The sequence below is a fragment of the Kogia breviceps genome, chromosome 2 (assembly GCF_026419965.1).
Source record: "Kogia breviceps isolate mKogBre1 chromosome 2, mKogBre1 haplotype 1, whole genome shotgun sequence".
Classification (NCBI taxonomy): Eukaryota; Metazoa; Chordata; class Mammalia; order Artiodactyla; family Physeteridae; genus Kogia; species Kogia breviceps.
In genome coordinates this window covers 83,435,068-83,460,390 of record NC_081311.1, presented here as the reverse complement: position 1 = coordinate 83,460,390, position 25,323 = coordinate 83,435,068, and the positions used below count along the sequence as shown (strand labels likewise).

The following is a 25,323-nucleotide window of genomic DNA, read 5'->3' as shown; positions in this document are numbered from 1 at the left end:
TCCCAGTTCACCGTGGACCCCTACCCCCTACCCCCCGCGCCCACCCCCACCTCTGCGTCCATCCCCGGCGCAACTCTGAGCGCCTCTCGAGACTCCCGCCTCACCTACGCGCTCTCCTCGAGCGATCGAGCCCCACTCCCGGCGAGGTGGGCTCCGCGACCAGCCCCCAAAGCTGCTTGTAAGTACTGATGGGGGAGGGTCACCTCAGACGCCACCCGACGAGGCGGGCTAGTGCGGGGAGTCGGGGTGCAGAGGCTCTCCCTCGGGGCGGGCAGGACGTCGGGGAGGTTTGGCCGTGCTGGTCAAACCTGCGTCCCCGGAGGCCAGGATCCACCTGGCGGCGTCCGTGCTGACTGAGGTGGGAGGGGTCGGGGCTCCCGAGTCACTAGTTCACTCCAGGGCGCGCTGGTCTTCTCAGTAAATGGCAATGTCCAACCGTGCCGACAGCAGCCAAGAAGAGCTTCAGGTCCACTTTGGGAACTTCAAAATGCGAACGAACACGTCTTTCAGCCTGGCTGTTAACGCGAGGGTAGTTCTAAACGGAAATAGCAGAGTAGAGAACCGGATTATCGCTCAGAAACTATTCATCAACTCTGAGGCGAAAATAGACACGATTCACACCTCAGAGAGCGAGAGAAAAGAAGGAGAGAAGCAGGCTCTACCCTTTGGAGAAAGAATTAAAATGACGTGTTATAACCAGATTAGAGACAGAAAAGGTAAAAACAGAAGTTAGGGACCGATTTGCAGAGACAACGTCATTGCAGATTAAAAACTACTGCAGAATATAGAGAGTGGATACATTTAATGCCCATTGATCGTTGGTTTTCATTATAAAGGGGACTTAATTGTTCTAAATGCATTCAACAGGATCACAATTATAATGTGTTGTGAGCGCTTCAGGCATTCAACATAAAAGAGCCCTGCACTTTGGGGGGGTTTTCCCCCTTTAATCTACCACCCCCCTTAAAGCCCTCTCCAGAATCAATGTTTGTAACATTGGCAGATATTCTCGCTGGACCCTTGCGACTGGGTGAGACCAACATGGAGAAGACCCAGCACAAGCAGTGTGATTCAAGGGTATCAGGAAAGCTTACCACCCCACCCAGCGCCCAGAATTTTCCTCCTCATCACCGTGCCTCACCTTCCACTAATTGCCTAGTTACCTTTCCGGATTTCAGGGATTCATTCATTCGCCTATTTAAACAGTGGGTGTCTGGGAGAGTTACAGATTTGCTGGTGCCGGGAGTAAGGGAGAGGAAGAGATGGGACATTTGATCTTTGGTTCACACCTTGGCATGAATTCCTTTAATTTGGGGTGTCAGGTTGCTGTCTGTCCTGCAGTAGCTAGCAGAAGTCACTGAAGTGAGGTGTTTGGAGGTTCGGTTATGTGATGGTACAATAAGAAAAGAAATAATTTCAAAGTATCTGGGCAGTGAACTCATTTGAAAGCACGTACTTGAGAGAATTACGGATGGCAAGAAGGAAAGAGGCTTGGGGCCAGTGGGATAGCAGCATGAGATCCCTGATGCCAGGACGAGAGAGACAGTTTACATGATGCAAACCCTACAATATTAAAGGCAGTTTCTGTGTTCAGGTATGTACTCAACGAGATGAACACATTGAAATTGTCCCCTTTATATCAACAAACAACATCCAGTGTGAACAGTAGAAATTTCTACAGAATTACTGTGGTACTGATTAAGACTTTATTTGTATAAACCCAAAACATAATTATGCAAGAGCCCACCAAATATTTTGACACCCATGGGGTATGTCAGATAGTACCTGCTTATTCAAATGCAAATATAAGGTACATTTTAAGGTTCATGTTTATATCAGGAATGAAGTAATTTTTTAAAACTTCTGAAAATATGTGTTTTTGCTTTAATTCAAGTCTGAAACACCAGCATTCTGACCTCAAACCAGAATGAACTCCAGCCATCTCCTGTGCAGCTAAATCAGTCTTTTTTTTTTTTCCCTCTCTCTCTCTTTTGTTTTGTTTGTTCTCAGGCTCTTGGAAGTCAGAAAATACAGACCTTTTTTTTTTTTTTTTTTTTTTTTGTCACACTGCACAGCATGTGGGATCTCAGTTCCCTGACCAGGGATCGAACCCACAGCACCCACATTGGAATGCACAGAGTCTTAACCACTGGACCGCCAGGGAAGTCCCAGAAAATACAGACTTTTAATTCAGTGCTCTAGTTGTTAACCCACACGTCTTCTTAGATTTTTCTGTAGGTCAAGGTCCAGGACCTAGGCCTGGGAGCACTGACCTCACATCTGCTGACACTCAGTGGATCTCAGCTTTGTTTCCCAGCCTTTTCAGCCAGGAGTGCGCTGTGAGCTCAGAGTAAACTTCCAAAGATTCACCAAGAGGCATTCTCATCTCCTTCCTCCCTGTCCTTCCACTAATCCAGCCACTTCTTCATTCCACCTCTAATCCCTACCCACTTGGTGTGTGCTTTCTGGAACATCACAGAGTCCTTTTGTGCTTTTTTATAATTCTAAAAGTTTAATAACTTAGGTTGTGGATAGAATAGAAGGAACCTGAAAAATACATTAAAATTTCGATTGAACTTTCTTTTTAGAGCTGATGACCTTAAATTCTGCTAATCAGAGAGAAATTTGTCTTCTTGTCCATGGTAAACATTTTTCACTTGTGTCAAGACCTAAAATTAGAATACTTTGAGAGCAATTGTGCAATGCATTTAGCCTCAATTTTAGCAAATGTATTTATTTCAAGATGTAATTTCTTATGTTTTTGTCATTTCTAAAACAAGTTATAAGTTAAAAAGTGTACACAAAGCCTTTCAAAGTCTTTACATGCAACTGTGTAGACACTAAGTGGGACTAAGAACTTAGCATGTAATCACAGATTCTTCCTCTTCCTTTTTTTTTACCTCAGGAGAAGGAAGGATTTATTACTTGCAGCAAGTAAGGAGAGCACTGCAGATCTTTCCCAAAGCATTGTCTCCGTGGATTCTTTCATATAGTTGTTTTTTTTTTTTTTTTTTTTTTTGTGGTACGCGGGCCTCTCACTGTTGTGGCCTCTCCCATTGCGGAGAGCAGGCTCCGGACGCACAGGCTCAGCGGCCATGGCTCACGGGCCCAGCCGCTCTGCGGCATGTGGGATCTTCCCGGACCGGGGCACGAACCCGTGTCCCCTACATCGGCAGGCGGATTCTCAACCACTGCGCCACCAGGGAAGCTCTTTCATATAGTTTTTATATATAAGAAAACTATATGAAAGAATCATGTAACCTCAACAATATTGTGTTGAGTCAGGGACAAGGCCAAGGCTTTTTGTAGCTGCCATAGCACCTGACACAATGCTAGGCACCTAGAGGTATTAAAAAATTTTTTTAAGGAATGTATCATTACATGTAACTTGTTGAGTAACTATTATGTGTAAACCACAGTGCTAAGCTCTGTGATGAACATAAAGATGGGTACATAAAGAGGTTCAATCCATGACTTCAAGTCATTTACAGTCTATCAGGGGAGATGACATTGTCATAGAAGTAGAAAGCAAACGCTGGCAGTCCCAGCAGGGAAAGATTCTTCATGGGGATTCAGAAAACGTATACCAGGAGCGTGTCCATTTAAATTGGGCTTGAAGGGTAAGCAGACTTTCGGTAAGTGAAGACAGACCAGGGAAGGATGGGAAAAGTCCTAGCTGGTTGGAAGGTGGGTTACATTTGGGGGACAAAGGGCAGAGAGGTGAGAACCATGGCTCTGACCTTAGACCAGGGAGGGTTTCAGAATGCATGCTCAGAAGTTTGGACTCTATTTCTTAGGCAGGGGAAGGTATTGAGCATTTTAAAGCAACACAGCCTTAGCCTTAGACAATCATTCTGACACTTGCATATCCAGCAGGTTGCAGGTAGAAGCAGAGGTTCAAGGCAGGGAGAGTAGTTGAGAGGCGAATGCATCTTTGAATTGAGAGGAAATGAAGGCTTGAATTAGGTGGTGGAAAGCAAAGGATAGGAAACCGAAAACTAGCACTTGATAGATTTCTCATATATTTTTCTCATTTGACCTACACAACCTCTGGGAGATGAGTATTAGAGTTCCATCTGACGAATGAGGAGTAAGGTAGCTGACTTGCCTAGGTTTTGCTCATCTCATAAATGATGGGACCTTGCCAAAGGCCACTGTCTTCTTACCGGGGAGATGCCAGAGACAGAATCCAAGGAGCTGTTTGGTTGTGTAAAGGCTGGACCAGAGTGGGCATTTAGAGGTGATGGTTGAAACACTTGGAAATGGAAGAGATCACAGAGGCAGCACCTCTCAACCAGTATTGGAAACACTGTCACTCACTAGCCCTTTGAAGTTAAACAAAAAGAAGAAGAAAATGCCAAAGAGAGTGCAAAAACCTAGAAAATGCAGTAAATAAATTAGAACATTTGGGAAAAATCCACCACAAACTTGATTTTCTGAAGTGCAAGGTGAAGCATCTAGCCGAGGGGCTTAACCAGACAATAATGTGCCCTTCAGAGATGAGAAGGGACAGTCATCAAATATAGTGGGAGAGGAGAGGGGAAAGTGGGTAGAGAACTAGAGTAGTGTGTGTTGAGAAATCCAGGCAAGAGGTGACTGAGAGATAGAGGGGAAGGGCCTTCCCTGGTGGTCCAGGGGTTAAGAATCTGCCTTCCAATGCAGGGGATGCGGGTTTGATCCCTGGTGAGGGAGCCAAGATCCCACATGCAGTGGGGCAAGTAAGCCCGCACACCACAACTACTGAGCCCACACACCACAACTAGAGAGACACCCACGTGCCACAACAAAAGACCCTGCATGCCACAACTTAAGACCTGATGTAGCCAAAAAAAAAAAAAAAAAAGAGGAGCAAGTGAGTGGGAGGGGGAAAAGAAGCATAAAGAGAAGGAGAAAATGCTTGGATTAATATCATTTATTCATTTCTCTCTTCCTGCCTCCCTCCCTCCCCCTCTTCCTTCCTTCTTTGCCCTTTGATCTACTTTGTGCCAGGCAGTGAGCCAGGCTCAGAGATACAAATAAGTCACTCTGAGATAATGAATGGAATGCTTTTAAGAACATGGTAATTATTTTTGTTAATGGGGGCCCATCCTCTCCGTAAACATCTGAAATGATCGGGGTCACACCTGATGAGACCTGTCCATTCAACTTGCAGACCTTTCTAACTTTTAGACATAATTTTCCTCCTTGGTGGCAATTTAAAAAGCTCTTTTATGTCATGATCCCATTTATCTCCACAGGAGTCTCTACTTAGTCAAAGATATGCCCCCAACTTCAGGTGGTTACACAGCTGCTTTTTGTCCCTCTCCTCTGGGGTATTCCTACTTCCTGTTAAACATCCGGAGGGCCTACAGCTCACCTTTTGTGAAGACAATGGTTTTGAATTCTTTGCCCCCTTAATCAGTCTCCTCCAGACACATAACGGTTTGTCAGTATTTTTCTTGAAAGGTAGCGTCCATATGAAAGTGAAGAATTCCAGATGTGTTGGACAAGTTCTAAGGAGCATTGGACTATTTCCTCCATTTTACCATTGACTTACTTCTTTTGAAGCTTAAAATCAAAGTTTGGAGTTGACACATCCCACTTATGAATAACACTGACCTTTAATCCAACTTTAGTTTTAACCCCTTTTCAAGTAAGTTGCACAAGAGAATAAGCCTATCCCCATAAATGTTAAAAGTTTTAAAGGATAAACAGATATATGTTTATTTAGGCACAGGACATTCCTGGAAGGACATGTAAGAAAGTGGCTCCTTACTTCTAGGGAGTGGGAAAGGGGGTTCTCAGACGGAGGTTTTTTAACCTTTTAGTTTATACCCTTTTGTACTATTTGCACTTTACATTAAATATGTGAAAAAATAAAAGGTATAATTATATTCCTAACTATGTTTAGTCAAGTATAAATTTTAATTTATAGAATTAAATTAAATTTTAACTTATAAAACAATTAAGTGCCTCTTTTCATATGAACTACAGTTAAGCTGAAAGCTTATTTTTGTACGGTTGGATTTTTTAACCTAAATGCAGTACTTTCACTTATCTATAGAAATTTCAGCTTGTTTTATTCAACCTATTGCATCCAGTCTGGGAAAAGCTTTTTGATTCTTTAACTTAATACCTGTCTTACCCCAGAATTATCTCACCTGCCAAATTAATAAATATACCATTTATGGTGGTAATGATAGTAGTAAAACCTAATATTTTTAAGGGCTTAATATGTTCTGTGTACTGGGGTTAGCATCTTACAGACAGTATCTCTTTTACTCTTCATAACACTCCTTTGAGGTTGGTGTAATTATCCCCAGTTCTGGATGATGAAACCAAAGTTAGGAGAAGAAAATTCACTGGCTCACATTCATACCTGTGGTTAGTGGTACTACTGAGATTTGAAATTAAGGTCTCTGACTCAGAGCAGATGTTCTTTTTTTTTTTTTTAATTGTGGTAATAAACACATAACATGAAGTCTACCCTCTTTACAAATGGTAAAGTGTACAGTACAATATTGTTAAGTATATGCACTTTGCACAGCGGGTGTTCTTAACCACTGCACGATCCAAGCCATCAATGAAAACGATAAACAGAACAGGGTCAAGGACTGAAACTTGTGCCAGAGACCTTCCGCCAGTGTGGCAACATTATGTTGACTCACATTATGTACGTTATACCTTCACCCAACCGCATGGGATATCAAGGGCTAAGAGTACCTAAAACTGAGCCATCCAGTATGGTAGCCACTAGCCCCAAGGGGCTTACTGAGCACCTGAAATGTGGCCACTCCAAACTGAGATGTGCTGTGTACTGGATTCCAAAGGCTTAATATGAAGTAAAGAATGTAAGGTGTCTCATTAACAACTGTTTACATTGATTGCATGTTGAAAAAATATTTTGGGTATGTTTGGTTACATAAAATATATTATTAAAATTAATTTCATCTGTTTATTTTTTATGTGGCTATTAGAAAATTTATAATTACATATGAGGCTTGCTTTTGTGGCTCACGTTGTATTTCTGTTGGACAGTGCTGGCTTAAAATAAGTCCTGAGTCCCCAGGAGCTTACAATTCAGATATACATATATGAAAGGGTGAAAAACATAAAAAGCATTGTTGAATAATATATGTGCCAAAATAGAATGCTGCAGACTACAGGAGTTCACAAATAGGGATCATCAACAGAGAAAGGACTTGGAAAAAGAGCTGGACTTCTCTGGGCCTTTAAGGAGTTAAAAAGACAGGGCTTGCAGGACAGCGGCCCACATGAGCTCCACAACAAGGAGAGGGAGACAGGGCCTGTGAGCAAGAATGAGGTTGGTAATGTGAATGGAGCAGGTAACTGAGGCTGAGGAACCCCGCAGAGACAAGGTGGGATCAGTAGCCAGAAAGTCCAGGTAGGGCTCTGGGACTTGCTCCTCAGCAGAGAGAGAGGACAGATGTTTTTAGTGCAGGAATGAGGAAATATGCATTTTGATATTTTCAGACAAAAGGTCTCACATATGTATTACTGAACCTACTAGTGCAGAGGCATAGAAACAAAGAGAAAAATCATTTTCCCTATAAAACATGTCCAACTGTCCAGTGAGTGGTGATGAGATAGGATGCTCCTGACCTTGATACAGCATTAAGTATGGTGCTCTCTCCTGTGGGATCCCTTAAAGACCCAGCTCAGCTGATCTCTACTGTCTCCTCTTGGAGTCAGACCTGATTTTATTTTCTATCTTTTAAAAATATTTATGTTTATTTATTTATTTGGCTGTGTCTGGTCTTAGTTGCGGCACGCAGGATCTTTGGTTGCAGTACGCAGGCTTCTCTCTAGTTGTGGCACGCGGGCTCTAGAGCATGTGGGTTTAGTTGCCCCGCCGCATGTGGGACCTTAGTTCCCCGACCAGGAATCTAACCCACATCCCCTGCATTGGAAGGCAGATTCTTAACCACTGGACGGCAAAGGAAGTCCCTAGACCTGATTTTATTACCAGTTTTCATCCAAATCCATTTGGGGAATGAGATGATTATGCTTTTGTTTATTGGCCAGGAATCTCTTAATCCTGAAAATCTAGTGAGGTGACCCGACAAGAACAGAGTCAATCGCACACACCACGATGAGCTAAATCTGTGTTTTAGAACATGAACGTGTCAGGGCTCAGGATGGATGGGGTCGGGGAGGGGAAGAAGCTGACACAAGGAAAGAAGGAAAGAACTATTAAGAAGCGAATGTTTCTGCCCAGGCAGGAGTTAAAGCTGGCCCCTACACCCAGGGCCTGGCTCTGAGGATGCAGGGGGGCAGGATGAGAGAGACCTTTAACAAAAAGTAACATAGTATTTGATGACTGGTGCGATATAGAGACTTGAGAATCATCCTCAGAGGCTATCTATCTATGCATGCGTACTTTTTTTTTATCCCGAATAAATGAGAGTTGAGAGAATGATTACATTGGTCACTGGGACTGTCACACACAATAAAAGCCGTTCAGCTGACAAGATTCAAGTTGAAACAAGCCATTCAAAAGCCCCCTTTATAATGGCCAGCGTTTCCAAGAATCCTTTGGTTGGAAAATTATTTGCAAATCCCATTTAGATAACAGCTGAACTGAAACTAAAAATCATGGAGTTTCCCCGCTTGGCACTGTTCACTGTTTAAATGAGTATCAGATAATGGGGTTAGAATTCACTGGACAGAAAGTGGAAGAAGACCAAAAGCTCTCAGCACACATTGGCCAAGAATCCACACAAAGAGCAGAGGGAAATTGGTATGTAACTAGCATGGGGAGCATCAGACAGAATTGATTCAGACAAAGTCGTCAGTGTTTCATGCAGCAGAGTGAAAGTGAGCTGTGCTCACTTTATTCAGCTCTAGCAATTAATCCAACTGCACGGCAAACAGTGGCGTGATCTGGCCAATAGGTCACTACCTTTTCAATTTTTCTGGTGGGAAGTTTGTTACCAAAGTTAATCAGTTAAATAGATGTATGTGCTCACTCCAGGCAGATTTATTAACAATAAATTGAAAACAAGTTTTAAAGTAATGGCTTCTCTGTCATCTATCCTAGATACCCTGAGATCTACCATTAATAATTAATTTTTTTCACTTTATTGGTTCATTAACTTATTTTTTAAAATTTACTGTATATTAAATAACTACCATGTACCAGCCACTGTGTTATGTGATAGGAATACAAACAAACAGTTTCTCCCCTCAAAAAGCACAGGAGACCAGCACATAAGCTCAGAAGTTGAATATCCGTCATCGGTCCTATGATTGAAGTGGGGTAGGCAAAGCCCAGTTGCCTGGGGGCAAAACAAGGCCCTGAAGGCTCAGGCAAGGAGTGACATAGTGGGGTTTTGTGTCCATCTTCTTCCTTCACAGCTTCTATGTTTGCGGATTCTGCATTTTCCAATTTGCCTACTTGGTAAAATTTATTTGTAACCTCAAAAACCACACTTGCAGCAGTTTCGTGATCATCTGTGGACCTGGATGGAGAAGTGAAAAATCTGAATCTCCCAGTGTTCACGTCCCCAGCTGAGGTGGGGCGTGGGGACCTCTGCCTTCCTGTGTCAGTTCCTACTCTAAAAAAGTGTCCTTTCTGTTGTCTATCTAGTGCCACTTTTTTTTGCATTTTTTGCGATTTTTGCTGGTGACTTTATTGCTTAAAAAGGTCCCCATGCTGAGTGCTGAAGTGCTGTCTGGTGCTCCTAAGGGCAAGAAGGCTGTGATGTGTGCTCTGGAGAAAACACAACACTGTATGTTTGTTAGATAAGATTGTTCAGGCATTCACTGCGGTGCTGTGGCTGTGTAACATTCATTCAATGTTAATGAATCAGCAAGCTATATTAAGTAAGGTGTCCTTAAACAGAAGTGCACGTAAGACAAGGTTATGTACTGATTAATTGATGAAAATGTTATGACCAGAAGCCCTCAGGAGCCTAATCCTATATTTCCCCTTAGGAGAAATGGTTCAGCATTTGCTAATTCAGTGTTTGTGGCAACTTCGTAGAACATCACCGCTGTGAATAACAAGAATTGAGAGTATTTTAGAACAATCCCTTTGGCAGAGTTGTGGCCAACGGATTGGACGGTTTGTTGCTTGCTCTCCTTTTTAGACTATCAGAGCAGTTCATCTGAAAGATGAAGGACTTAACCAAGGTAGTAGTGGTGAGGATCTATTCATTCATTTCTTCTTTCATTCAGTACCTATCACTTGAACATCTATTATATGAGAGATATAGCAGAGCACAGGCGGACCAGGTGCCTTCATCATTGGGTGGAGTGAAGGTGGTCAGACTGACAGGTATCAGTGACTGACTAGGTCTGAGGGAGGAAAGAGCAGGCAAGGGGGAACCCAGCTTTCTGCTTCAGGCAGCAGGTGAAAGGTGCTGATTCTCCCAAAGAGAAGGAACATAAGGAGGAGGGACGTCTTTGAAGGAGACAGTGAAGAAGTTGGTTGGGTATATATTGAGTTTCAAGGTATAGGGGAAGCTTCCAATTAGAAGACCAGTGGCAGGTACATACTTGGGCCTAGATATCAAGAAAGCAGTCACTGCCCACTGTCCTTCCCAAGGTGGGCTCCAGGCAAAATTATGAAGTAGGAGAAGCCCTCTCAGTGCTTCCCTTATTTTTGGAGCCTGCCCTTTGGGTAATCTCTTCCTATTATTTACCATGACCCTCAGGCCATTTGCCTCCATTAGATGCCCACCTACACACCTGGGTCCTCATTTCTGGCTCCTTTGGGCCCAGCTCCCTTCTCTTCCGTATCCTTAGCCAACTTACTTCATCCCTTGATTTATAGTCAGTTTCTGGTTCCTCAAGTGCAGCCATCCACCCACCAGATTGCCAGTCAAGTTTTAAAAACAGTCCTGAATGGGAGCAGAAGTTCTAGGCAGTTGCCCGAAACCCACTCTATTTTTGCTGTCTGGGTGTTCAACAAGCTGGTCTCCCTAGGGGCTAGACACTGGTTTCCATACCTGGCTCTGGCTCCCCTTGGTGCCTTTGCTTTGTGTCCTCCTTGCCTCGGGTAAGAAGCTCCCTGTTTAACGTCTGTCCTCTAACCAGGTCACTTCCTAGGCCTGCCCGAGGAGGATTGCAGAGACTGTGCTTCTAGGTGTCAGTTTATCTTGTAAACTAATGCTCTTGGGGAACAAGTGGCCCTGAGGGGTCCAATTTATTCATTGTTTTTATACATGTCGCATCTCCTTTACCAGTTTTAAGCTACCTGTTGGCAGAGGTTGTGCTCTGCTCAGCATCGAATCATCCTCAGCGTCAAGCACGGGGCAAAGCACTTGGTAGGTACTGAAAAAAGATTTGTGGAATCAGTACTCAAAGTGGGGACTTCAGAGCAAATAAGGAGGGATATCGTGGCAGGTCGAGTGGTAAGAGGATGCTTTGGTGACAAGCAAGACTTTTCTTTATCCCTTAAATTGCCCCCTCTAGGCCACAACCAATTTTCCTCATGAAGCAGGGGCTTTGATATCTTATCCCCAGGGCTGGGTGAAAACCTGGCATATGGTGGGCATTCAATAATCATTTGTTGAATAAATTATCCCTCAATTTTGCTCTGTATCTCTCCCAGGTTTTGTGAGGGATACAAAGAGATTATGCATCAGTTCCGCACTCACCAAATTTCTAATCCAGAATATGAGCAATCTCCTTTAGGAGGTGAAGGCTCTAACTTCAAAAATTTGTTTGAGGACTTCTGACTCTGGCCATATGGGGTCACCGGTACCAGAGTTGCTCTCACACCTTAATCAACTAGGAAACTGAACAAAACCTAGGAAACAGCTGTTTTCGACTACTGGATAACAGGCAACAAGGGACTGTGGTCCCTGAGAGAGTGATCACAAATAAGAGGGTCCTATGGTTGCCCTGGCTTTCCATCCAGAGGCACTTCCAGAATCCCAGCAGAGTGGGGAAGGCTCAATCCCGAAGAGATGGAGATGGGTAGGTGGAGAGACAGAGGCAGCTGGAACTCATCGGGCAGAACATGGAGAGGAGAGAGCTATGCAAAGTGGTCCAGAAATCTGTGTGGGGCTACCCTGAAGCCTTTGCTGAACACCTGGCTGCCCAGGCATGGGATGTGATGACAAAGAACAATCATCAGACCTCCCACAGGGCTGGGAGATGCTGAGATCTGACAGCCAGAGGGGAGAGACTGGGTGAACACTCAGTGTCAGCAGGCAGTGGAGAAACCAGAGACTGACTTCTCAGTAATGGGGCTCTACTATCTCTAGGTAAAGGCATTTGCTGTATTTAAATGAACCAATCTTCTAAGAATTGGCTTACTTCTTAGGACCATGAAAAGTCCTAGTTCTGTTTTTCTTAATGTTTGTATACACAGCTTAACTATTTTCTACATGCCCAGATCCCACAGAGACACCCTGGTACCATCAGTTTGAGGCTTAAAGTTGGAAGTTTAGGCATTTTATTAGGAATATTAATAAAATTAGAGCCTACCATCAAAAGAAGATTAATTTTAATAACTTTTATTTGTGTAGCACTGTATGCTTTCTTTTTAAAGTATAGAACATGTAATGCAAAGTAAATGTTATTTTTTTAAAGTGTAAGTTATAGATAACACAAAGAAGAAAATCAGATGGCCTATAATGCCACCAGTGACAGATAACAATTCTTTGTACTGTGTCCTTTTTAAAGAGTACTTTATCATACATTATCTCATTTGGTCATCACAACAGCCGATTAAGCAGATGGAGTACATATTATTATCCACATTTTGCAGATAAAATTAAGTGGCTTGCATAAAGACACTCTGCTTAATAGCCAGGAAGCCAGTCCTGGGCTCAGATACTCTGACTGTAGATGCTTCTAGTCCCTGGGAGTTGAAGTTCCCAATGAACTATTCCCAAAACAGTCTTCAGTTAGCTTTTCCATTAAGGTGGAAAAGAGGCCAAGAAAACAGTTCAACTGTAACCAGCAAATAAACTTTTTAGGCTTAAATAGTTAAGGGAAACCTTTCAGGAAAGTAAAGAGAAATGCATTGAGACTCATCTTTCCCTGAGTCGAAGAAAGAGGCTGGGTTTCATTTCACTTTCAGGTAGCAGATTTTAAGAGAGAGAGGAGGAAATCCTAATTTATATATCACATGCTAGGTGAGAGAGCAAGGTAACCCAGATCGAGAATTACACTGGGATAATTTGAGGGTGCAACTGAGAGGGTGGAAAGCTTGAAATTTAAACTGTCATTTTGTAAATCAAAGAAGAATAAAGAATTCTCCCATTTCTCCAATCTGCTATTTTTTTAAAAGCCGATTCCTCAGTGAATCTATCCTTCTTAAAATCATTCTTCCAGTTTTATTTCAGTCTTCCTTGCCTTTGAAAGCAGCATGGGGAATTCCATGCAGCCTAACTCCTTCCCAGACTTTGGCTAGTCCTTTTAGGTACTTAGCACCCAAACGGTTTCTCAAATTGTAAGGTTGCCCTATCAGCCAGAGTGAGTTAGCAGCAGAGTAGCTCAAATTCACACAGGAGGCAAAAAGGTTTGTCTTTGGCCTCATCCTCACCCTCTTTGCCAATCCTATTTTAAGAGAAATTTTCTACTTAAACAAAAAAACAACAAGCAAACTAACAAATGCCAGCAGCTTTACACTAGGTTCAATGTTTACATCTAAAGAGGAACATGGAGGGCTTCCCTTGTGGTGCAATGGTTAAGAATCCAGACACGGGTTCAAGCCCTGGTCCAGGAAGATCCCACATGCTGCAGAGCAACTAAGCCCATGCGTCACAACTACTGAGCCTGTGCTCTAGAGCCCACAAGCCACAACTACTGAGCCCGTGAGCCACAACTACTGAGCCTGCGTGGCACAGGAGCCGCAACTACTAAGCCCGCGTACCACAACTACTGTAGCCTGCACGCCTAGAGCCCATGCTCCACAAGAGAAGCCACTGCAGTGAGAAGCCTGCAAACCTCAACAAAGAATAGCCCCCTGCTCGCCGCAACTAGGGAAAGCCCACGTGCAGCAACGAAGACCAAACGCAGCCAAAAACAAACAAGTAAATAAATAAAATTTAAAATAAATAAATGAAACCTTCTACAAAGCTCCAGTAACAGATGAATAGATAAATAAGATGTGGTACATATATACAATGGAATATTACTCAGCCATAAAAAGGAACGAAATTGGGTCATTTGTAGAGATGTGGATGGACCTAGAGTCTGTCACACAGAGTGAAGCAAGCCAGAAAGGGAAAAACCAATATCGTATATTAACGCATATATGTGTAATCTAGAAAAACGGTACAGATGAACCTATTTGCAGAGCAGGAATAGAGACGTAGACATAGAGAACGGACATATGGACACAGCAGGGGAAGGGGAGGGTGGGACTAATTGGGAGATTAGGTTTGACATAAATACGCCACCATGTGTAAAATAGATATCTAGTGGGAACCTGCTGTATAGCACAGGGAGATCAGCTCAGTGCTCTGTGATGACCTAGATGGGGGGGATGGGGGTGTGGGAGGGAGGGAGGTCCAAGAGGGAGGGGATATATGTGTACATACAGCTGATTCACTTCACTGTACAGCAGAAACTAACACAACATTGTAAAGCAATTATACTCCAATAAAAAACAACAACAAAAACAACCCCCCTGTGGAACTGGCATAGGGTCAGACATAAAGATCAATGAAATAGAATTGAGAGCCCAGAAATAAACCATGTCATCCATGGTCAATTGATTTTCCACAAGGGTGCCAAGACCATTTAATGAAGACAGAACAGTCTCTTCAACAAATGGTACTGAGAAAACTGGATAGCCACATGCAAAAGAATGAAGTTGGGCCCTTACCTTACACCAAATATAAAAGTTAACTCAAGATGGATCAAAGAAAATAATAAATTGGTCAAAGACTTAAATTTAAGAGCAAAACTATAACGCTCTTAGAAGAAATCATAGGGAAGATCTTTTTTTTTGTCCATGCCGCTTGCATGTGGAATCTTAGTTCCCCAACCAGGAATCGAACCCGCACCCCCTACATTGGAAGTGAAGTCTTAACCATTGGACCGCCAGCGAAGTCCCAGGGAAGATCTTCATGACTTTGGATTTTGCAATGTGTTCTTAAGTTTGACACCAAAAACACAAGCAACAAAATTTTAAAAATGAATTGGAGGGCTTCCCTGGTGGCGCAGTGGTTGAGAATCCGCCTGCCGATGCAGGAGACACGGGTTCGTGCCCTGGTCCGGGAAGATCCCACATGCCGCGGAGCAACTAAGCCCGTGAGCCATGGCCGCTGAGCCTGCGCGTCCGGAGCCTGTGCTCCGCAACGGGAGAGGCCACAACAGTGAGAGGCCCGCATACCGCAAAAAAAAAAAAAAAAAAAAAAAAAAAAAAAAAAAAAAAAAAAAAAAAAAAAAAAAATGAATTGGACTTCATCAAAACTAAAACTTTTGTGCATTAAAGGACACTACCAGGAAAATTAAAAGGGAGCCCAAAGAATGGAAGAAAATATTTGCAAATCATATATGTGAAAATGTTTAATATTCAGAGTATATAAAGAACTCCTGCCTTTCAACAACAAAAGGACAAAAAGTCCAGTTTTAAAATGGGCAAAGTACTTGAGTTAACAGTTCTCCAAAGAAGATACACATTGGGCTTCCCTGGTGGTGCAGTGGTTGAGAGTCCGCCTGCCGATGCAGGGGACACGGGTTCGTGCCCCGGTCCGGGACGATCCCACATGCCGCGGAGCGGCTGGGCCCGTGAACCATGGCCGCTGAGCCTGCGCGTCCGGAGCCTGTGCTCCGCAACGGGAGGGACCACAGCAGTGAGAGGCCCGCGTACCGCAAAAAAAAAAAAAAAAAGATACACAAGTGGGAAATTATATGAAAAGATGCTAGATACCATTAGTCAATAGGGAAATGCAAATCTAAACCACAATGAGCTACCACTTCACACTATGACAGCTATAATTTAAAAAAAGACATAAGTGTTAGCAAGGATGGAGAGAAGTTGCAACCCTCATACATTGCTGATCAGAATGTAAAATTGTGCAGCCTCTGTGAAAAAAAGTTTGGTGGTTCCTCAGAAAGTTAAACAGAATTACCATACGAGCCAGCAATTCCACTCCTAGGTATTCACCCCAAAGAATTGAAATCAGGGACCTAATCTGTACACAGGCCTGTATATCTATGTTCATAGCAACATTATTCACAATAGCCAAAAATAGAAACAACAAATGTATCCATAAATAGATGAATAAATAAACAAAATGTATTTATAACAGAATATTATTCAGTCATAAAAAGAAATGAGATTCTAATATGTTCTACAACATAGATGAACCATGAAAAAGTTATGCTAGGTGAAATAAGGGCAAATATTGTATGATTCCACTTACATAAAATATCTAAATCATAGGGACAGAAAGCAGATTAGAGGTTACCAGGGACTGTGGTTAGAGGAAACTCTAATGGTTAGAGTTTCTGTTTGGAAAGATGAAAGGTTGGTAAAAGATTATTTAGAAATAAATAGTGGGGATGATTGCACAAAATAATGACTGTCATATTAATTACCCCTGAATTTTAAAATGGTTAAAATGGAAAATTTTATGTTATATGCATTTATTTTACACAATTAAAAACATACACACAAGTTTGGCTAATTGGGCTGCTGTGGTTATTGCACTTAGGTGGCTTAGCTTTGCTACTGGATCAAGAGAGATTGCAGTAAGTTATTGACCTCTGAAGATCCTCGTGAAGGTGAGTCTCATATACAAGTATGTAGAAAGGCTTATGGTAATTAGGAAGGCCCAGATGGGAGATGGTTGAAGTGCTCATTTTAACTCATAAAAGGACCATTCATGTGTAGAGTCCCAGGGAAAAGACTTGGTTACCAAGCACTTGGTAGTCAAACGGTAACAGGGCAATTTCAGGGACGCTGGAAGCCATAGCTCACAGCAGCCAGTGAGACCCAGGAATTCTCTTTCTTTTTTTTTTAAATTGAAGTATAATCGATCAGGAATCCTCTTTAACTGTCTCTTAGTTACTGGCCTGGCAAAGTTTTGAAGGTCCTGCCTTGTGTCAGGAGTAAGGGATTTACCTCCTTGGGACAAAACATGTCCTAGGAAATGAACTTTGACAAAATTGTAACTTCTCTTTGGAAACCTACCCGTTTCTGAGCTAAAACACTGAGATAGATGGAAACGGTCTTAGAGCTCACCTCATCTTTCGAACACAACAGAAGGCAATCAGGTACTGGATAGAGGAGAGCCACAGGGAAATAAATGGAAGGTCCTCGAGGCCCTGGCTGAAGACCTGTGAAGAGTTGGAGGGGCGCTCTAAACTCCTGGCGCATAATGTTCATTTCCCAGTGTGAAGAGTTGGAGGGGCGCTCTAAACTCCTGGGGCATAATGTTCATTTCCCAGTGGAATGTCAGCAAGTGTTGACTTTCCATCTAAAGAGATGCTGAGGAAAGTAGAATGCAAATCTACAACTGTTAGATATGCGGCCTCAGGAGGCACCACTAGGAAACTAGATGTGGGTTTGATACTACAGGGAAGCAAGGAACGTCTATTCTATTTATGGCCCTGAGTCCTGAATGCATCTCTATCCTTAGCCCATTGGACTTTTTGGCAGGGAGGATAGGAGCATTACGTGGACTGGTACAACCTTTTTCTCTGTTAGGCTTTTTATTTTTATTTTTATTTTTATTTTTATTTTTTTTTTTGCGGTACACGTGCCTCTCACTGCTGTGGCCTCTCCCGTTGCGGAGCACAGGCTCCGGACGCGCAGGCCCAGCGGCCATGGCTCACGGGCCCAGCATTCCGCGGCATGTAGGGTCCTCCCGGACCGGGGCACGAACCCGTGTCCCCTGCATCGGCAGGCGGACTCTCAACCACTGCGCCACCAGGGAAGCCCCTATTCCCCATTATTTTAAAAATTATTTATTTCTTTTGTTGCACCAGGTCTTAGCTGCAGCTCCAGGGCTCCTTTAGTTGCAGCTCGCCGGCTGCTTAGTTGCGGCATGCGAAACCTTAGTTGCAGCATGCATGTGGGACCTAGTTCCCTGACTAGGGATTGAACCCAGGTCCCCTGCATTGGGAGCGCAGGGTCTTATCCACTGCACCACCAGGGAAGTCCCTCTGTTAGGCTTTTTCACAATTGGTTTCAGTCCTACTTTAGCTTCCGGTTTAACACGATACTGTGGAGTTTGGACAGAGATTTAGATAAATCAGTCTGAACCTTAGTTGTTTTAGCTCCTAAATCCTGCCTGTATCTAAAAAATTGGGGGGGACTTACCTGGTGGTCCAGTGGGTGGGACTTCACCTTCCAGTGCTAGGGGTGTGGGTTCAATCCCTGGTTGGGGATCTAGGATCCCACATGCCTGAGAGCCAAAGGGCCAAAACAGGGAACAGAGGCAGTATTGTGACAGATTCAATAAAGACTTTGAAGATGGTCCACATCAAAAAAAAAAAATCTTTAATAAAAAAAATTTTTTTTTGGACCTCCTTGATATTTTGGGCTTGATTGAGTTACTAGAGTAACAGTGAATCAACATCCAAATTAGCTATGATCTCATTGTGAATAGGGGAGTTTTGGGGAATTTCAAGGAAGACACCCCCCGGAGAACATTTAATCTGGCATTTTTATTTGCACGGTAAACCCCTCCCTATCAAGTTACGTCAACAGCTGTCATGTTGGGAGGAGGAAAGACTGTTCCTTGGTTACAGGCCTGAGGGAGACATTTTGGCACTGGGAACCTTTGGGGGTTATTAGAGATCCCACCCGCTGACTAGTTGTTGACTCTAAGACAGTGGTAGCTTTAAAGTTTATATATAGCACCTGAATTAATTAAAAATTGCCAATGTTGTCTGTTAATATTCAGAGAAATTTCTCCTTCTGATTTAAGGGTAAAAGAGAAAATTAGGTGTCTGCTTTCCCCTTGGAGCATTTTAGCTGGTCACTCACTTCATTTTTGCCCCTTTAGTTTCTTAGCTAATGCAGAACAACTGTTTTTCTTTTTTTTTTCCCACATCTTTATTTGAGTATAATTGCTTTACAATGTTGTGTTAGTATCTGCTGTACAACAAAGTGAATCAGCTATACGTATACCTATATCCCCATATCCCCTCCCTCTTGCGTCTCCCTCCCACCTTCCCTATCCCACCCCTCTAGGTGGTCACAAAGCACCTAGCTGATCTCCCTGTGCTCTGCGGCGGCTTCCCGCTAGCTATCTGTTTTACATTTGGTAGTGTGTATATGTCCGTGCTACTCTCTCACTTCGTCCCAGCTTACGCTTCCCCCTCCCCGTGTCCTCAAGTCCATTCTCTACATCTGCGTCTTTATTCCTGTCCTGCCCCTAGGTTCTTCAGAACCATTTTTTTCTAGATTCCATATATATGCGTTTAGCATACGGTATTTGTTTTTCTCTTTCTGACTTACTTCACTCTGTATGACAGACTCTAGGTCCATCCACCTCACTACAAATAACTCAATTTCAGAACAAATGTTTTTCTAACGTCCTTTCAAGAAGTGTCTTTGCCTAGAGATGCCCTCCTTTGGAGATTAATGACTAAGGGAGCATCTAGCTATTTTTTCGTAATACCACGGATTGGCCACCTTTTCCTGCCAAGAGGCAGATAGTGAACATTTTGGACTCTGCAGACCATACATATCTGTTGTACTGTTTAACTCCGAGGTTGTGAAAGCAGCCAGGGACAATGTGTAAACAAATGAGGGTGGCTGTGTTCCATCAAAGTTTTATTTGCAGAAACAGGCAGAGGGTCAGAATTCGCCCATGGGCTGTAGTTTACTGAAACTTTTGTGAGATCATGAGTTTATTCTGAGCCTTATTGTTTCTTTTGGAGCTCTCAGCAAAGAGCTGGAGGTCTGGCAGTGGGGCTCTTTCCCACTGTAGCTTTTACTTGTATATTAAATCCCTTATTTCTGGATTAAGACCATTTACAAAAAGTGAGGTCACAACTGCTTAAGGATCTACTTCGGAATGCTGTCTATAGTTGGAAAAGAGCCTGTTCCTGATTTCTCCAATGGATCATCTTTTTTTTTTTGCTTGCAGGACTGAATCAGAGCTCAACCTGTTTTCATAGGAAAGAGCTGGGGAGAGCTTCTAAAAAATCTTGTCCAACATGCACAACTTTTCTAAATTCCTCTGGTTTCCTGTGCCATTTTAAGTCATTCTGTATCTTCCCATTTGGCCTTTTCAACCTTTTTTTTTTTTCCAGCTGAGATTCCTACTAATATATGAACTAAATGGTATAGATCTCTGAGTTTTGGATTCCATGTCCTAAGACTATTTTAAACTCTGTAAATTTCTCTCCATCCTGTCTAATTTCTCCAAAGACTTTGGAAAAACTTTGACAATGGCTCTCAGCTCAGAGCAAGAACAGGGCTTAACAGCAACCATAAGGGGTTTTCTCTGTCCTGAGGAGGATTTACATTGAAAAGATAATTGAACTTTGAAGTTTCTGGCTATTCAGGAAGGAAGAGGGACAGATTAAGGTGAGTTGGGGACAGAAAAGATAGAGGAACATACAGTGGAGAGAGAGGAATGGAAATAAGAAAGGCCATTTGGGGCCTTCCCTGGTGGTGCAGTGGTTGAGAGTCCGCCTGCCGATGCAGAGGACACGGGTTTGAGTCCCGGTCTGGGAAGATCCCATGTGCCGCACGGGTTTGAGTCCCGGTCTGGGAAGATCCCATGTGCCGCGGAGCGGCTGGGCCCGTGAGCCATGACCGCTGAGCCTGCGCCGTCCAGAGCCTGTGCTCTGCAACGGGAGAGGCCACAGCAGTGAGAGGCCCGCATACTGCAAAAAAAAAAAAAAAAAAAAAGAAAGGCTATTGGATTTTAGTTGTGATTAAGGGATTATAAAGGAGACACAGTTTTATGTTGTTCACATTTTTCTTTGCCATGGCCAAGGAATCTCTTAAGGAAGCAGTTTTAGAATTAGAATTTCTTTTGGACACTTTCTCATACCAATCCAAAAAATGTAGAATATTGGATGTTTGGCAATGCTTCTAAAGTATCTCTTAAATAAATAATTTTTTGTTCTAAAGTATCTCTTCACTAAATAATTTTATTCCCATCAAAAGTTCCCTGAGTGTGGCTACTATAATGCCAAATCATCCTTGGTGAAACTATGCCATTTAGGAAGGCAAGTACACGAATTTGAGTTACAGCATAAATACAGATAAGAGGTAGGAATATAGCCTAGAGGGGATGTGCCCACAGACTGAGACGACTTCTTCAGAGTCTTGGAATAATTTTTCCAAAGTATCACTTACACTTCTGTGTCTCCGCTTCCCCAAGCTACTGGCTGAGCTGTAAAACTGCAAACCCAACCTACTTGCCATTCGCAGAGGGTGAAGGTTTGGAGAGATCTCTCCCAGAACCAGACTCTCAAGAAGAAAGCAAGGTAGGACTGAGGAAAGTTCTCAGAAGAAATTAATACAAAAACTGCTTTATTGAGGTATGGATTATACATTATAAAATTAATCCATTTTAAATGCACAATTTGATAGTTTTTAGAAAATTTGCAAAGTTGTGCAACCATCAATATAATCCAATCTTAGTACATTTCATCGCTGCAAAAAATAACTTCTTGTCCATTTGCAGTCAATTTCTATTCCCACTCCCAGCCCTAATTTACTTTCTATCTCTGTGGATTTGACTATTCTGGACATTTCATATAAATGATCTTTTGTGTCTGACTTCTTTAACTTAGCACCATGTTCTCAAGTTTCATTTCATAATGTTTTGATGAGTGACCCAGAACAAAGATTGTCCACAGGACCCTGGTCTAAGAAGAAACCTTCTGACTTCGCAGTTTTCAGGGCTGCTTGAGGAATGGATTTTTGTGGACCTGGCCTGGCCTCCTCCCTGTGAACTTTCTTCTTATAGACATGCAGCAAATATCAAGACGGAGACATATATCAGTATCATTAGTGATAAGGCAGATTTCTGACAAGTTTAAAATTTTTCCAAATCTGATCACATAACCAGAACACTTCTAAAAAGGGTTTTTTGTTTTGTTTTCTTTTCCTGGGAGACAAAATAGACTCAGCATTGGTGGAGCTCAACAAAAAGAAATCAGGGTCATATTACCCTGACACCTAATAAGTGCTAAATAAATGTTGGCTATTACCATTCATTTGGTCAACATGTATTGGATGACTACAATATACAAGCCTCGGTGCCAGGAATTACCCATACAAAGCATAAGGCAAGGTCTAGTAGGAAAAGGGAGGGAGATAAGTACACAAAGGAATAGAATTGAGTGTCACCAGCACTGTATAGAAGGAAGCTACTACTGTCCTAAGCTGGATCTTGAAGATGGACAAGGGAAGGAGGAGGCATGTGGTCAGGCCATGGGAGCATCTTGCTCACGTAAAAGTACAGCCAATAGAGAAAACCTGGTTCATTCTGGAAACTTCAGAGAGTTCGGCATGGTGGAGATGCAGAAGGTGGATAAAAGGTGTCAAGAGATGGAATCAGAGAGGTGATGGGGCTGGCCTTGTGTGCCATACCAAGGAAACTGAGGGAAATTGAAACATTGCAACCAGAGCAATTCGCTGATCAGATCCAAGAACTATATTCTAGGCACTGTACTAAGTATTTTACATATGTTACCTCATTTAAGTTTCTTTTTTTTTTAAGAATTTTTTTTTGATGTGGACCATTTTTAAGCCTTTATTGAGTTTGTTACAATATTGCTTCTGTTTTATGTTTTGGTTTCTTGGCCACGAGGCATGTGGGATCTTAGCTCCCCGACCAAGGATCAAACCTGCACCCCCTGCATTGGAAGGCGAAGTCTTAACCACTGGACCTCAAGGGAAGTCCTGATTTAAGTTTCCTAGTCACCCTGTGAAATTAACCATTTTCTGTATTTTACAGCTGGGAAAACCAAGGCTTGTAGAGATGAAGTATCCTCCCCGAAGTCACACAGTTATTAAGTGGTAGAACTGGAATTTGAATCCAGACCTTCCAAAGCCCAAACCATGATGTTGGTTGTCTCTTAATCATGATATTAACCGTGATATTGCCCTGCACCAGTTAGGTTCTCAGCGCTCCATGGGAGAACACTTGAGGGCAGAGTCTAGGACAGTGACAATAGAGAAAGAGAGACTGGCATGCGTTGGAGAGATCCTAAGAAGTAGAGTCTGCAGGAATTGGTAAGTTGGATAGGAGGGAGGCTAGATGGATGATGGTGTCATTTGACCAAACACGGACAATACAGGAGGAGGAGCAGGTTTTGGAGCAAGATAACAGTTTCTCTTTGGGTCGTGTTGAGTTCAAGTTACCTGGGGGAAAATTAAGTGGACAAGTGTAGGACTCAGAAGTCTCTGGGGTCTAAGCTCAGAAGAGAGATGCCAGCTGAGAATTAGTTAGATGTGGGAGATGTATAAAGCGAGAAGAGAAAGCTGATGATGAACGTGGGCTCTGTCATCACAGCAGAAGTGTTTTGGGTTATTGATTTCCTAGGCAATAGTCTAAGGAATTGATCTTCCATTAGCATGTGCAGAGGTGAGTCACATGACTCCAATAAAATTCGAATTTCTTCCTTCGTTGAGTTGGTCACACAAGAAATTCTTACATTGTAATGCTACCTTATATGACTCTGACTTAAAGCCTCTGTTTGAAAGGTCTAATGAAACTAAATGGAACGATATCATCAAGAAAGAAAGAAAAAAAAAATTAACAGCCCCTGACATGGGAGAATGTGGTGATCAAAGACGGGCATTAGATTCAGACCCACAAGTGGCAACTTCTGAGCCCAGAAACCCATTAAATGGTCTTCTCCATACATTTCTATTAATGGAAGTCTTAAGTGCTTAAGGGAACTATTTATCCTTTATCCATCACTTCGGTGCATTAATTTGTGAAGTCCTCTGAGGTCATTAAATAAGCATCAGATGAGAAAATGCATCTCATGATTTACCGTAGACAGTTTCCCATGACATAATACTTAAGATGGCAAGTTCCCTTTGAATAGGCCAGAGTCCTCGACTGGCCAAACAGCTTTTTGGTTTTTGGGGGGTTTTGGTTTTTTTCCAGCACTCTAGGCTGTTCTATACATGAGAAAGGGCTAAAGTCAAAATAATAATATAATTTTTACCAAACGTTATGGGCTGAATTGTATCCCCTAAAATTAATGTATGGAAGCCTCTACCCCCAGGAACCCAGAATGTGACCGTAGTTGGAGATGGGTTTTTAAAGAGGTAATTAAGGTAAAATGAGGTCATTGGGATGGGCCCTATTCCAAAAGACACACACACAGAGAAGACAACATGAAGACACAGGGAGAAGGTGGCCGTCTGCAAGCCAAGGAAAGAGGCCTCAGGAGAAACCAATCCTGCTGACACCTTGATCTCAGACTTTTAGCCTCTAGAACTGGGAGAAATAAATGTCTGTTGTTTAAGCCCCCTAGTCTGTGACACTTTGTTCTGTCAGCCCCAGCAGACCAATACACCAAATAACCAGTATTTTCTCTCTCTATGTGACTATAAACCAACAGATAGCTAGATACGAGTGGGGAGTTTTGGCTTGCAGTGTTTTCATGGTGTGAGCCATAAAAGCAGATGCCACCTTAGAAACGGCTGCTTTAAATTCTGGAGTGATTACAGCAAATGCAATGCTTCAATCCAGGAAAAAGACAAAGCTGCTTTCAAAGGAAGGCAGGAAAGGGGAACCTGAGACGCCATCTGTACGAGGGCCACAGATAAAAGCAGATATGTCTGCAATATACCTTGCCTTCAGCCTGAATTTTCTTTGGTCAAAACTCAGTAACTTGGCAGATCTCACTGTGCCATTTATAAGCAATTGCTGGCATCAGGGGAAGGCAGGCATCCAAGGCAGGTGGGGGCTGGGGGGCGGGGCAGGATGGTGGGTAAGGGGTCAAGATGCTCATTGTTGGCCTGTCCATAGGCCTTTGAAAAGGATGCAATTTCTCTATCATTGTTTGCTGAAAGAGAACTCTGTTTATCGTCCTCCTTGGTAAGATTAAGACCCTTTCAGAAGTAAGCAGGAAGGAATTTTAATTTGCTTGCTCTTCTGTTTTCTTTTTTTTTTTTTGCGGTACGCAGACCTCTCACTGTTGTGGCCTCTCCCGTTGCGGAGCACAGGCTCCGGATGCACAGGCCCAGTGGCCATGGCTCACGGGCCCAGCCGGTCCGCGGCATGTGGGATCTTCCTGGACCGGGGCACGAACCCGTGTCCCCTGCATCGGCAGGCGGACTCTCCACCACGGCGCCACCAGGGAAGACCTGTTTTCATTTTTTTACAGGAAAATCGAGTGAGTTGATTTTGAAAAAGACAAATGCGGTTGTAGTTCTCTGGGTTACAGCGTATTTTCTCCTCTATATGGTTTGTAATT

At 42.9% G+C, this 25,323-nt stretch overlaps 1 long non-coding RNA gene across 1 annotated transcript; it reads left to right on the top strand.

Moving 5' to 3' along the window:
* Positions 1-4: 4 nt before the first annotated feature.
* Positions 5-25,323, top strand: LOC136793572 (uncharacterized). The gene is made up of 5 exons (XR_010839026.1): positions 5-178; positions 16,626-16,695; positions 21,261-21,366; positions 23,004-23,122; positions 25,034-25,323. It is a non-coding gene; the product is annotated as an uncharacterized lncRNA (long non-coding RNA).